This window comes from Equus przewalskii, chromosome 1, assembly GCF_037783145.1.
Source record: "Equus przewalskii isolate Varuska chromosome 1, EquPr2, whole genome shotgun sequence".
Taxonomy (NCBI): Eukaryota; Metazoa; Chordata; class Mammalia; order Perissodactyla; family Equidae; genus Equus; species Equus przewalskii.
Window position 1 is genome coordinate 125,024,910 of NC_091831.1, and position 12,216 is coordinate 125,037,125.

Below are 12,216 nucleotides of genomic sequence, written 5' to 3' on the forward strand. Positions count from 1 at the left end.
ACTAAGTAGCAGTCAGGATTCAAACCCAGATATGTATGATTCTAAAGTCCATGCTCTTTCCACTAAACCATTAGGAAAAGGACGGAGCTGGAAACATACTATTGACTCACTCTACTGGCAAGGCCAGGCTAAAAAGTCCAGGAATTCAATCCACATGCCACAATGCATGAGGCTGTAGGAAAGAAATCTATTTAACTTTGTTTAACTCTGTGTTCCCAAACTTATTTGGTCAGTTTCTCCTCTGTCCCAACTATCAAGAGACTACCAACAAGAAATGCCCATCTATACCAAATCACTCATTTTAAAGTGGAGGAAAATGGAATCCAAAGAAATGGCTTACCCAGGATCACACGGCTACTAACAGCAAAAAATCCTCACTTCACCACCACTGACAGGGAGGTGTTAGGATGGAAGACAGTGGTAAACTTACCATTTGCTCTCTATTTCCCCAACTGTTTTATCCCATCACCTCATACCAAATACCAATACACAAAAGCCAAGCTGCCTTCCCTAATCCACCATGACTCCTGAGATGACACTTTCCCCTAGCTGATCATCTAGAAGTTCTTTGCGGATTGCAAAACATGCAATTAAGTAAAAAATAAAATAGTGAGAAAAAGAATAAAGAGCTGTATAAGCAATATAGCTGGTTAATCAAAGAAAAATGAGCCCTTCCCCTAGTTATGTGGCTGGAAAATGCTTTGTTTCTTCAAAGTCCAGCTTTTGTCAGCCTTTGCCCATTAGGCCTGCCAGAACCAACGAGTCTCTCCTCACTCTTTTTTACTGGCCATTTGTCATATCTTTATCTTACCACTTATCTTGCTGAATTATAATCTTCTGTTTATATAAGTGATTCCATGACCACATTGAGGTCCTCTAGGGCACAACGACATGTTACCCTTAGCATCTAACACTGGGGCCTGACAACAGCAGAAACTCATCAAATGCCTGGACAATGAATGAATCAATAAAGAAAATAAACAAGTAAGTCACACTAGAAGAACGGGTGGGGTGGAATCTACAGTGATAAGTTATACACATAACTATAATATAAATCCAAATGAGCTCCCAAACTCTAGAAGGTATGCAAAGACATAATGTAGGTCTTAAAAACAAATTCTACCCTAAATCCTATAAATGTTTCTCTTTTTAGATAACGTTATCAGAGATTATTATAATTACTAACTATACTGTCAGCACATTATCAATTTCTCCCTACTATCCAAAATATCCTAAGAGTACAAAATAGTTTTAAAGATTTTTATTACTAATTTTAAAGGGAATAGCGACTTCAACAGAAAAGCACTATATTGATAAGTAAGCTTCTGCTTTCAGAGAAATAATATGAATTATGCTTCAAAGATTAGGGGTTAAAAATAAATTTAAGTTGGCATTGGTCAAATGTACTTCATTTTACAGGAAAAACAATATAAATTTTAGAAAGAGAAGATCGTCTTTCTATTTCAATTCGACTCCCTTTTCCTAAGTCAAACACAAACAAAAACCAAAATTCAGTGATTACAATAAACTCTTCATTGATGACAGCTTTTGTCCTTATTCGATGGGTATAAGGATTATGCAGCACAGATGTATTATTCTTCTATTTTTAGGGGAAAACACATTGACAATTCACATAAAATAAAATCTCCTGCCTGATAGTCAAAGGAAAAAAGTTAATGACATAAGGATAATTCTCATTTTTGTTTTCACAGGATGGCTACTTAATCATCACAATTATGAGGCAGGTATTGTCCTCATTTTACAGATGGGAAAACTCAGGCCTAGGAAGGTTAAAAAATTTGTTGAATGTTACACTACTATTCTGCTCCAAATGTTGCGCTTTTACACTATGATACTGTGTTTTAGAGGAAACAAATCACATAACTTTTAATTAGGAAACAGAAAAACCTTTTCAAAGATTAATTTATTCAACACTCAATCTCCATTTCAAACTTTAACACTCTGGCTTTTAAAAAAATTCGTGGTTAAGATAGGAAAAGAATGCATCCAGATTCATATTAACCTTACAATCAGTTATAGTGAAAGATGAGGTGCTATCTATTGCTATTATTGGTGTAGCTGCTGTAATCTCCTAAGGACTGTAATAAGCATGTAGTATTTTTAAAAACTAAATAAAAGGTGATGGGAAACACAAACATCTGAAGCATCACTCAACCGAAAAGCTTCCAAGAAGCATGAGCAGTCAATTCACAATGTAAAGTGTTGACAACACAGAGGAAAACTAAACACTTACATCTGAGATGTTGAAATGCAATATATTTTGATCTGTCATGTGTCTAAAAATCCCCATTTGTTAGCACTACAACAAAATGAATATTTATAACTAAGAATAACATCAACCACTGCTGCTACCAGAAATCACTACTATTCTGCTGACTCTATATCCCCAAATGATACAGTTCTCAGAATCTGAGGGAATTTAAAATGCCTGAGAAATGTATATATTCTGTACAGAAAGCATTCTGAGGGGCATCTTTTTTAAATTAATTTTTTTTAATCAGACAGACATGCACAGTTTAAAAAGTCAAATAGTTTTACAAGAAAAACAGATGTCCCTTGTCCTGCCCCCATTTTTCATATCCCTGAGGCAAGAACTTTCAAGTCTGTTTTAGCTATTTCTTCTAGCATTTTTCACTATATTCTATGTATAGTAGGCTGATTTGACTATTTTTTAATTTTTACTTTTAGGAAAAAATTACTTTCTATTATAAAAGATAATGGTTTAGCTCTGTTACATCTCTTCTACCCCCATCTTCCCATCATAATTTTTGGTTAAATCAATTGTTGTTTATGTTATTACTATGGCTATAAATAATATTCACAGCTGAGCCAAAAGCACATCGTGATTACTCTTCCTTTTTTGTATGAGTTTGCCTTCCATATAGTCAATAACGGCACCATTTTTGCATTTGCTTAGTTCTCTATGTAACTACTGCTAATTCATCTGCAAACTGTGCTAAAAGTGTAACTTCCATTCAACATATTCAAATACATCAGGTAAATTTGTTTTGATTTCTTTCTGTAACCCTCCATCAGGTTCCAATTTGGACTGCTTGCTCTCTAGGCCTGGTACATAACTATGGTCATGGAATCTCCCTTTAACTTATCCTGGGAATTCTCTTGTCTCTTCTCCATATTGGATCCTCTGTTTCCTTGATCTCACTTCTTCTTGATTTTCTCTTTTTAGTAGGATATTTCATCTAGTAACTTCCTTAGAAGGGAGCATAGGAGATACATTTTTTAATTCCTTGTGTTGTCTAAAAATATCTTCATTCAACTGTACTTAACAATTGAGGTTGGCTCAGTACAGAATTCTAGACAGGAAAGCATGTTCTACCAGAATTTTGAGGGCCTTTCCTCATTGTCTTCTAGCTTCCAGTGTAGCTCTTAAGCCTGGCACCATTCTGATCCCCAATTCTTCATAGTCATCTGTATATCCCCCTCAGGAAGCTTAGAGAAGCTTCTCTTTACACGTTCTGAAATTTTACAATGCTGTGTCTTGGGGTTGGGTAGATTTTGTTTGTTTGGTTGGTTTGGGTTTTTTTTTAATTATATAAACTGATTATTGCTGAGTCTTTTGAATTTAGAGATGCAGGTCCTTCAGTCCTGGGAAGTTTTCTTACAATAACCTTCCTCTGACTTTTTTTATTTTCTTTCTTGTATGCCTATTATTTAGATACTGGCCTTCCTAGACTCATTCTCTAACTTTCCTTTATTTTCTTTTTCCTCTTGCATATTACATCTCTTTGTCTTTTAGCTCCACTTTCTGAGAGATTTCCTCAACTTTATCTTCTAACTTTTCTATTAAAATTTTAATTTCCATGAACTCTTTTCTGTTTGCTGCATATTTCTTTTTTTCTTTTCTTCTTCCCCTACATCGTGTTCTTGTTTTTCACGAATGTAGTACCTTCCTTCCTCTCCGAGGATGTAAATAAACTGAGTGTTTGAGGTTGTTGGTGTTTTCTTCTGTTGCCTGCCACTGTCTCTGTAACTTCTGAGTTCTCTTTTGCTATTTGCTTTGGTCTCTGCTTTCAGGCTTGATGTTTTCCTCAAATGAGAGGGAACCCTTAGCTGTACATTTATATCCAAGAGTAAGACACTAAAAAGATGATCAGATGATCTGTGTGAGTGAGTAGACTAGGGCTCTTCATTCTAGGATGATCAGGCAGGAACCTAGGTATTTTGAAGATTCCTTTTATCTAATCACTTTTGACAGAGAGGAATCCTCTAATCTGCTTTGGCAGTACAAAATTGGCTTCCAGTGTTCTCAGGGCAGAGTAGGGAAATTGGGGGAGAGGAAATTGGGGGTGGTCTTCATCATTCAATAAGAAGACATTTCAATTTAATTTCCTTTTCAGATATGTAAAATTTCACAAACGTGTATGTATGTGTGTGTGTGTGTGTGTGTGTGTGTGTGTGTAACACTATTCCAACTACAGAGGGAGGGACTATATTCTGAGAAAGATAAATACAAGAGAATATTCAAGCAATATCAATATGTATTGTAGGCAGAGTGCTTTTTGCAATTAAATAAAAAGTGCCAGTTTTACTGTCTCATTAGCTATGACCTTACATTATTAAAGGTCATATCTAAATTGTGAATAAGAACTCAGTACTTCCTGTTGAACAACATAATTACTCTCGTTCATATATCCCACTGCAGTAGTTTAGAAGATTAGTCATAAAGCAGACTCTATATTAGGAATCTTTAGTATCAATTTATAACCAACTCTAAACCAAAATGAACTCTGAAGATAGACAAAATAGGCATTTAACAATGCCATAATATTTCTTTTATACTTTTGCTTTCTACCCACAAAAGCAATCGTCAAAACTTCTATAATCGCATACATTAAAGCCTGTACAGTACAACAAAAATATTTTATTCATTATTTTCAAAGTCAGATTCTTCATTCAATGGAAGTGACTTCTGGATCATTTCTAATCCTCTCCGTTTGAAATAGTTAATAAGTAGCTGTTAGATTAGCAATTTGTCAACAATGCCCAGTTCGACCAGAAAACCTAGTTAGACAGTTTCTACTAAAGCAGCAAATCAGGGTGGTTACATACTTCTCCCTAAGCTTGTTCCACCCAATTTCTCAGCTTTTATTTATTTCTCAATATAAGATAACTGAAAAATGAACTATAGTGCCCACTCCTCTAGTTGATCAAATTCCTCCTCTCCTGATCCCTATCTTATGACACAAGCTACACTGAGCTCTCACATAATGACAAAATATGGACATCCCATTCTCCTTTAAGGAAAGTATAAACCTAACACTGTTGAAATGGTATACCATGGCTTCAATTTTTGATAGATAATTTAAACATCATCCCCCTTTATGTACTATCACATTTCATGAAACATATGCATATATCCTTCAAACAGCTCCTTCTAGACGATAACTTGACTACTAAAAATAAACCCAACTCAGAACAGCTTCTTCTAGATGATAACTTGACTACTAAAAATAAACCCAACTCAGAACATTTTAAAATTTGGATGAAATACTTTTTCTAGTAAAATCAAAGTTTAGGGGCTGGCCCCATGGCCTAGTGGTTAAGTTCGGCATGCTCTGCTTCAGCAGCCCAGGTTCGGTTCCCCATGGCAGACCATGCTGTGGCGGCAACCCACATACAAAATAGAGGAAAACTGGCAGAGATGTTAGCTTAGGGCCTATCTTCCTCAAGCAAAAAGAGGAGGATTGGCAACAGATGTTAGCTCAGGGTGAATATTCCTGAGTAAAAAAAAAAAACCCAAAAGAACAAAGTTTAATTTAATTTAAAAATTCAGAGTCTAAAATTACTAAACTTCTTATGCAAGGATAGGAAAATATAATTTTTATTTAAGTAAAAAGTTGCTCTGCACACAGGTGTTCAATAAATACTTTATGGATCAATGCACAGTCCCAAAATGAGTATGCAGAAAGAGGGAATATAGGAACAAACAATGAACATATAGAGATAAGCTAGTCTTCAGAGACAGACACACATAATCACCATATTAATTCAATTCTCAAAAGTTACTGAACACCTACTAGGTGCTACGTACACATACAATATAATATGGTACTAGTATATACAGAAGGGGTATTTTAGTACTGACTTGATCCCCAATTTACTAAATCACAATCTTTCAGGGTCTATTTTCTCACTTCAAAAAATGTGAGATTAACTAGAAGTTCTCACAGGTTTCTTAAAAATTCAAAATTCTATGATGTTATGTAACTCGACTAAATGAAATCTTCTCATTCTTCTACTTTTCCATAGTTAAGGAAACACAAACAATCCATATAGTCAGTGAAATCTTTCTATTTTAGCAATGTTTTCAATCAAAATTTTAACTGTCTTTTACATGGGTTGATAGAGTAATAATAGTGAAAAATCTAATATATGTTAAATGCTTACAATATGCCAATTACATACTAATTATAGTAAACAATTATTTTATTTAACCCTCACATGAACCCAAGACAGAGACCATTATTCCTATTGTATGGATAAGAAAACTGATGCTAAACCTGAGTTCAAAGAGTAAATAAGTGATGGAGACTGGGCTCAAACCTGACCTGACTCCAGAGCCTAAAGCTTATAATTACTAACCAATACAAGTGTCTTACCAAAAATCTCAGCCAGGGCAGACTATGTGTTACACTGGGACAGGGGGCACTAAATGACTGTTATGGAATTCAGACTATACAGAGTGAACAAGTGGTGAAATAAATGCCTGTTTAGGGGCAGTAAAAATGAGATAAAAATAGTGTTTAAGACTATTCAAGCAGTCACCCATGGAATGGATGAAACAAGAAAAGACTAAGAAATAAGATAAGCTAAAAGATATGGCAACAAGCAACAATTATTTATCTACATATGAGGTAAGAAGGAACTGTGACAGTCAAAATAAAGGAAACAGGACCAAGAAATACCGCAAACAAAAACAAAACAAAACAAAACCTGTAGGTTGCATTCAGTATTCTAGCTACAGGGGAGTCTTTAAAAAATTCATACTATACATGATCATGAGAACAATCATCATTATATTGTCAAATAAAATATAGAATTTAAAAATAATAAGCAGGGCTTTAAGAAATTTTAATTCTATCAAATCATAAAAGACTGAGTATTCTTTCCCAACACCAGCCCCAACCAAAAATAAAGAAAACACTGCATTTGCAATTGGAGATACCATCTTATCTAATTTAAGTTTCAGACAAGACAAGAAGCAATATAACAGTATATCTGAGAGAAAGTTAAGAAGCCTAAAAGGAGGAAAAGACAAGTATTAACAAAACAAAAAGTGAAAAACAAAATGCATTCTATAACTAAACAAAGTCTTTAAATCATATCCTTCAATGTGGGTCCCAGAAAAGAGATAAGGAGAGCCCTAGAAGAAAAGTATCAAGAGATCTATTTCAGAGTAATACGTGTAATCTACTCAAGGTTACAGAGCTGGGAAGTAACGGAGCTCAGACTCAAAAGTCAAATGCCAAAGACTACACAATGGCAGAGTACTGACGACGACACACACTATTAGATAACTTGAAAATGATGTTTTTGGAAGTAGTAGAATCATAGGATATAACATAAACTAAAACTTTAGAAACCTTCCTGTCCAACTCTCCATCTAATGTATGAAGTTTTACTGTAACCTCCTTAATTGATGATCTCTGCTGATGGATTCAGCCTCTGCTGAAAACACTCCTAAGTGTTCATAACCTGGGGGTCAGCCCAGTGGTGTAGTGGTTAAGTTTGTGTGCTCTGCTTTGGCAGTCCGGGGTTCATCAGATCCTGGGCGTGGACCTACACACTGCTCATCAAGCCATGCTGTGGCAGTGTCCCACACAGAAGAACTAGAAGGACTTACAACTAGGATATACAACTATGTACGGGGGCTTTAGGGAGGGAAAAAAAAAGAGGAAGACTGGCAACAGATGTTGGCTCAGGGCCAATCTTCCTCACACCCACCCGCCCCCCCCCCCCAGAAAAGAGTTCATAACCTAATCTTAAAGCGGCCTACATTACTGAAAAGCTCTATGAATCAAAATTCTCCTTTAACTTCCACCCAATGGTTCTAAATTTTGTCCTACTGGTGTGTGCCAAGTCTATTCATAAAATGAAGGCTCTCTGCCTTCAACTGGTTTGGTTTCTAGACCCCTTCCCAGCCTGATCATTGTTCCCTGAGCATTCTGCAGTCCATTGTACTCAGAGTGAATGAAATAATCCAGATAAAGGTTTGACTAATCTTGAATACAGCAGTATTACTACCTCTCAATATGAACCCAGCATTTCTAACAATGTAACTTAACAAGGCCTTCACATTTTAGGCTGACTGGTTTGTTTTATTTGGGCAAGGGGAAGGATGTGGTATGTGTTATGGTTTTGTTTCAGCAGGAAGGGGGAGTTGCATTCACATCGTGTTGTAGCTCATATTAAGCTTAAAATTAACTAAAACATTTGATTTTTTTCACACGAATTATTATTAGGTTAAACCCCCTCATCTTCTAATATAATTTTTTTCTATTTAAAAGTAGAACTTTACATTTAGTGCTGTTAAACTTCATTTTTTTCCTCAGTTCATCATTCCAGCCTTTCAAAACTCTTTTGGAGAACTGCACCCTACACCCTCTGTTGTAGCACTTATCACACGGTGTTGTAAATCATTGACTTTCTAGTCTATGTCCTCTCCTAGACTTTGAGTTTTTCAACGACAAGCACTTATCTCCATATCACCTATGCTAAGTATAGTACATGACACCTAGTAAGTGCCTGAGAGATAATGATGATGAACTAACTCCCTTTGATTCTGTCATTTCACGTATTCTTTCCAGTTCTGTGCCATCTACAAAATCTGAGTTTTGCTTCTTAACCATTCATACAAGTCAGCCTTAAAACTTGGGATATAACAGGGTCAAGATAATAGAGCCCTGTGGCACATGGTAAGAGATTTCCCTCCAGATAACACTAAAATTTAAGGTTACCTATAAGACTGTTCAACTACTTAGAATTCAGATGAATATTTTCCCCAGGATGCCCCAATCTTAAGACAATGGGTCAATAAACACTGTACAGGGTGCACAAGAAAAATAACAAAAGCCATTACATTTCAGTCTTGATTTATAGACTTGTTTTTCAGGGAAAAACAAACTTAGAAAAAGATGTACACAAATTTTCTAAAAGCCCTGGGAATGATTCCTTACAAACTACAGAGACATATTAAAAAAAACAAAACAAAAAAAAACCAGACTGCAGGAATAGTTGTTCAAGTCTTGCAATGACAGCTTGCCTAAATATTCTTTTAAATCCCAAGAAAAACCTATTAATGATAACACTTCTTACTTTTCTACACAGAATAGAATACTTTCACCTGATTATTCTACTAGTTATAGACAAGAAAAACAACTTCCCAACAAAACATACTTTATTCTACGTAAAGTAAAATTGCTAACCTATTGCAAAACTTACACAGATCATTACAATTAATATTTACATGCAAAGTTTTTATAGTAGTGAAATCAAGTTTAAGTAAATGCTCATACTCTCTTCTGAGAAATCCTATTAATAAACACAAAAATACATCTCAAGATGACGATCATGAAAACACTACACACTCTTCCTGAAATATGTAGAGGAGAGGGAAGATAAGCTACTCACAAACCTCTGATGCTAAACACCCTAACAGCATCCAGTTTAACATATCCAGAATTTTAACAACAAAAAACAAGCGATGCTGGGGCTGGCCCCGTGGCCAAGTGGTTAAGTTTGCGCGCTCTGCTGCAAGTGGCCCAGTGTTTCGTTGGTTCGAATCCTGAGCACAGACATGGCTCTGCTCATCAAACCACGCTGAGGCAGCGTCCCACATGCCACAACTAGAAGGACCCACAACGAAGAATATACAACTACGTACTGGGGGGCTTTGGGGAGAAAAAGGAAAAAAAAAAATCTTTAAAAAAAAAACAAGCAATGCTAAAGCTACTGACAAGGAAGGAGTAAATTTTTTTAAAGTACAAAAATAGGGGAAAAATGTTTAACTGTTATATCTAAAGGACAATTTATAAACTAGCCAAGAAAAGAAAAATAAATGTACTATGGTTATGCTAAGAAAGTATTTTAGCTTTTGTTGCCATTAGAAAATGAAATCAAGTATGAGCTTATGATAATCAATCTAAAGAAAAGTAAGCAGAAACTCAGTCTTAACGCCATTCCCTAAACATATAAATAATCAAATTCCAGAGCATTTCTCCAAATGCTCAAAGCAACCAACATTCTTAAAAGTAGAAGTTCAATTCTTTATTTCCTAAGTCTAGAAGGCATAATTTCCATTTGAGGAGCAAAATCACAGATTCTGTGACAGAGGAGAAACAATGCCTATCAGTGCATCCTAAGTCTAAAATGATAAAAAGGAAGAAACAAATGCAGGCATATTGTTTAGTTTGGAAGAAATAACATGGAAAAGGCTTTTTAAAAATCTGTTCAATAAACTGGTATTCAATCCTCAAAGTTCTCCTAACAACAAAACTGCTGTATTTTTCAGGAAAATGTAATTGAGGCTCTATTTTTTTTTTTTTTAAGATTGGCACCTGAGCTAACATCTGTCACCAATCTTTTTTTTCTTCTTCTTTCTCCCCAAAGCCCCTCAGTACATAGGTGTATATTCTAGTTGTAGGTCCCTCTGGTTGTGCTATGTAGGATGCCACCTCAGCATGGCTTGATGAGCAGTGCCATGTCCGTGGCCAGGATCTGAACTGGTGAAACCCTGGGCCACTGAAGTGGAGCACACGAACTTAACCACTTGGCCACAGGGCCAGCCCCGAGGGTCTATTTTATTAAACCTCAAAATTGTACTCTTTTTCTGCTGAGGAAGATTCACCCTGAGCTAACATCTGTGCCAAACTTCCTCAAGTTTGTATGTGGGCTGCTGCCACAGCATGGTCGCTGACCAGTGGTGTAGGGAACCATGCCTGGAACCAAACCTGGGCTGCTGACGTGGAGTGCACTGAACTTAACCACTAGGCCAGGGGTCGGCCAAAAATTTACTTATTTTAATACAGTTAGCTGTGTGGACATCACCAATCAAAATCCCAAAATAAAATTTATAACTAATAAGCAATCTGACTGGACTTCACATTAAAGAGCTCTAATCTAAACAATAGGCTATTCTAAATCAGCATTTTCCAAAATTAAGTATCTTTTCATAGTGTTAATAGACATTCAGAGAAATAGGGTTCTGCAACAAAACATGTTCAGGAAATTCAAGATACTATAATTCCCCACCATGCCCTCCTTCTCAAATCATATTAACATACTGATGCTCCAAATAAGTCCAGCAGAAAGAAATATGTTAACTGTGCATCTATTTTGCAAATTTACTTGGCCACAAAACCCTTCTTTATTATTATTATTGTTTAATCTATTATCATCTCATTTCTTAGCACTTCACAAAGGAAGAATTCTTGGAAAAATTACAAGATCTTCAAGCTTTCCAGGAGTTTCATTTTATGTCTGTTGCTTTAGCAAAATTGTTAAAAATCCCCTCCACTCTTAAACATGTCCCCGTTTGGATGATAAATTATATGGTCACCCTAGAATTAATACTCTAAAACTGAGCACACATTATAAGACATACGAACTACCTTTACCAAATGTCAAATTAACACAGCCATGTTACTGCATGCAGTTAAAACATATGTAGATGATGCTGAATCTCGAACCCTTTTCTCAAACTTCCGAAGGAATTCTCTGCTAGAAATCTTACGTATATTTTCAAAATACTCTGGACCACTGAATTCTCACTAACTGAACACCTGAACCAAACAGATTTAGAGGGTGAAAGATATCTGTAATTGCATAATTTTTACAAGAGTCCATCATATCTAACTTTAAGGAAAGGAAAACTTTTAAAAACATTATAGCAGTCCACAGAAGATATTTAAAGTTTTATAAAAGATATTTTAAAAAAATTATTCCAGGCCTTAATTGTGAGAGTTCCTCAGAATTCTTGACTCTATTTTCACTCAGCCCAGTCTTCCTGGGTGACCTCATCCATCTCATGACTTCAAAACGCCATCTCTAAGTTAATAATTCCCAAATCTTTATTTCCAGTCTAGCCTTTGTCTCCTGAATTATAAATCCACTTCTGGCAACACCTCTATGTCCCAGAAGTACTCAACTCAACATGTCCAAACCTAACATATCAAA

General features: G+C 35.7%; 1 protein-coding gene across 1 annotated transcript in view; it reads right to left on the bottom strand.

Moving 5' to 3' along the window:
• The window catches only part of PIAS1 (protein inhibitor of activated STAT 1), a 113,671-nt gene that overhangs the window by 83,486 nt on the left and 17,969 nt on the right, over positions 1-12,216 (bottom strand). The gene's annotated exons all lie outside the window — the stretch shown is intronic.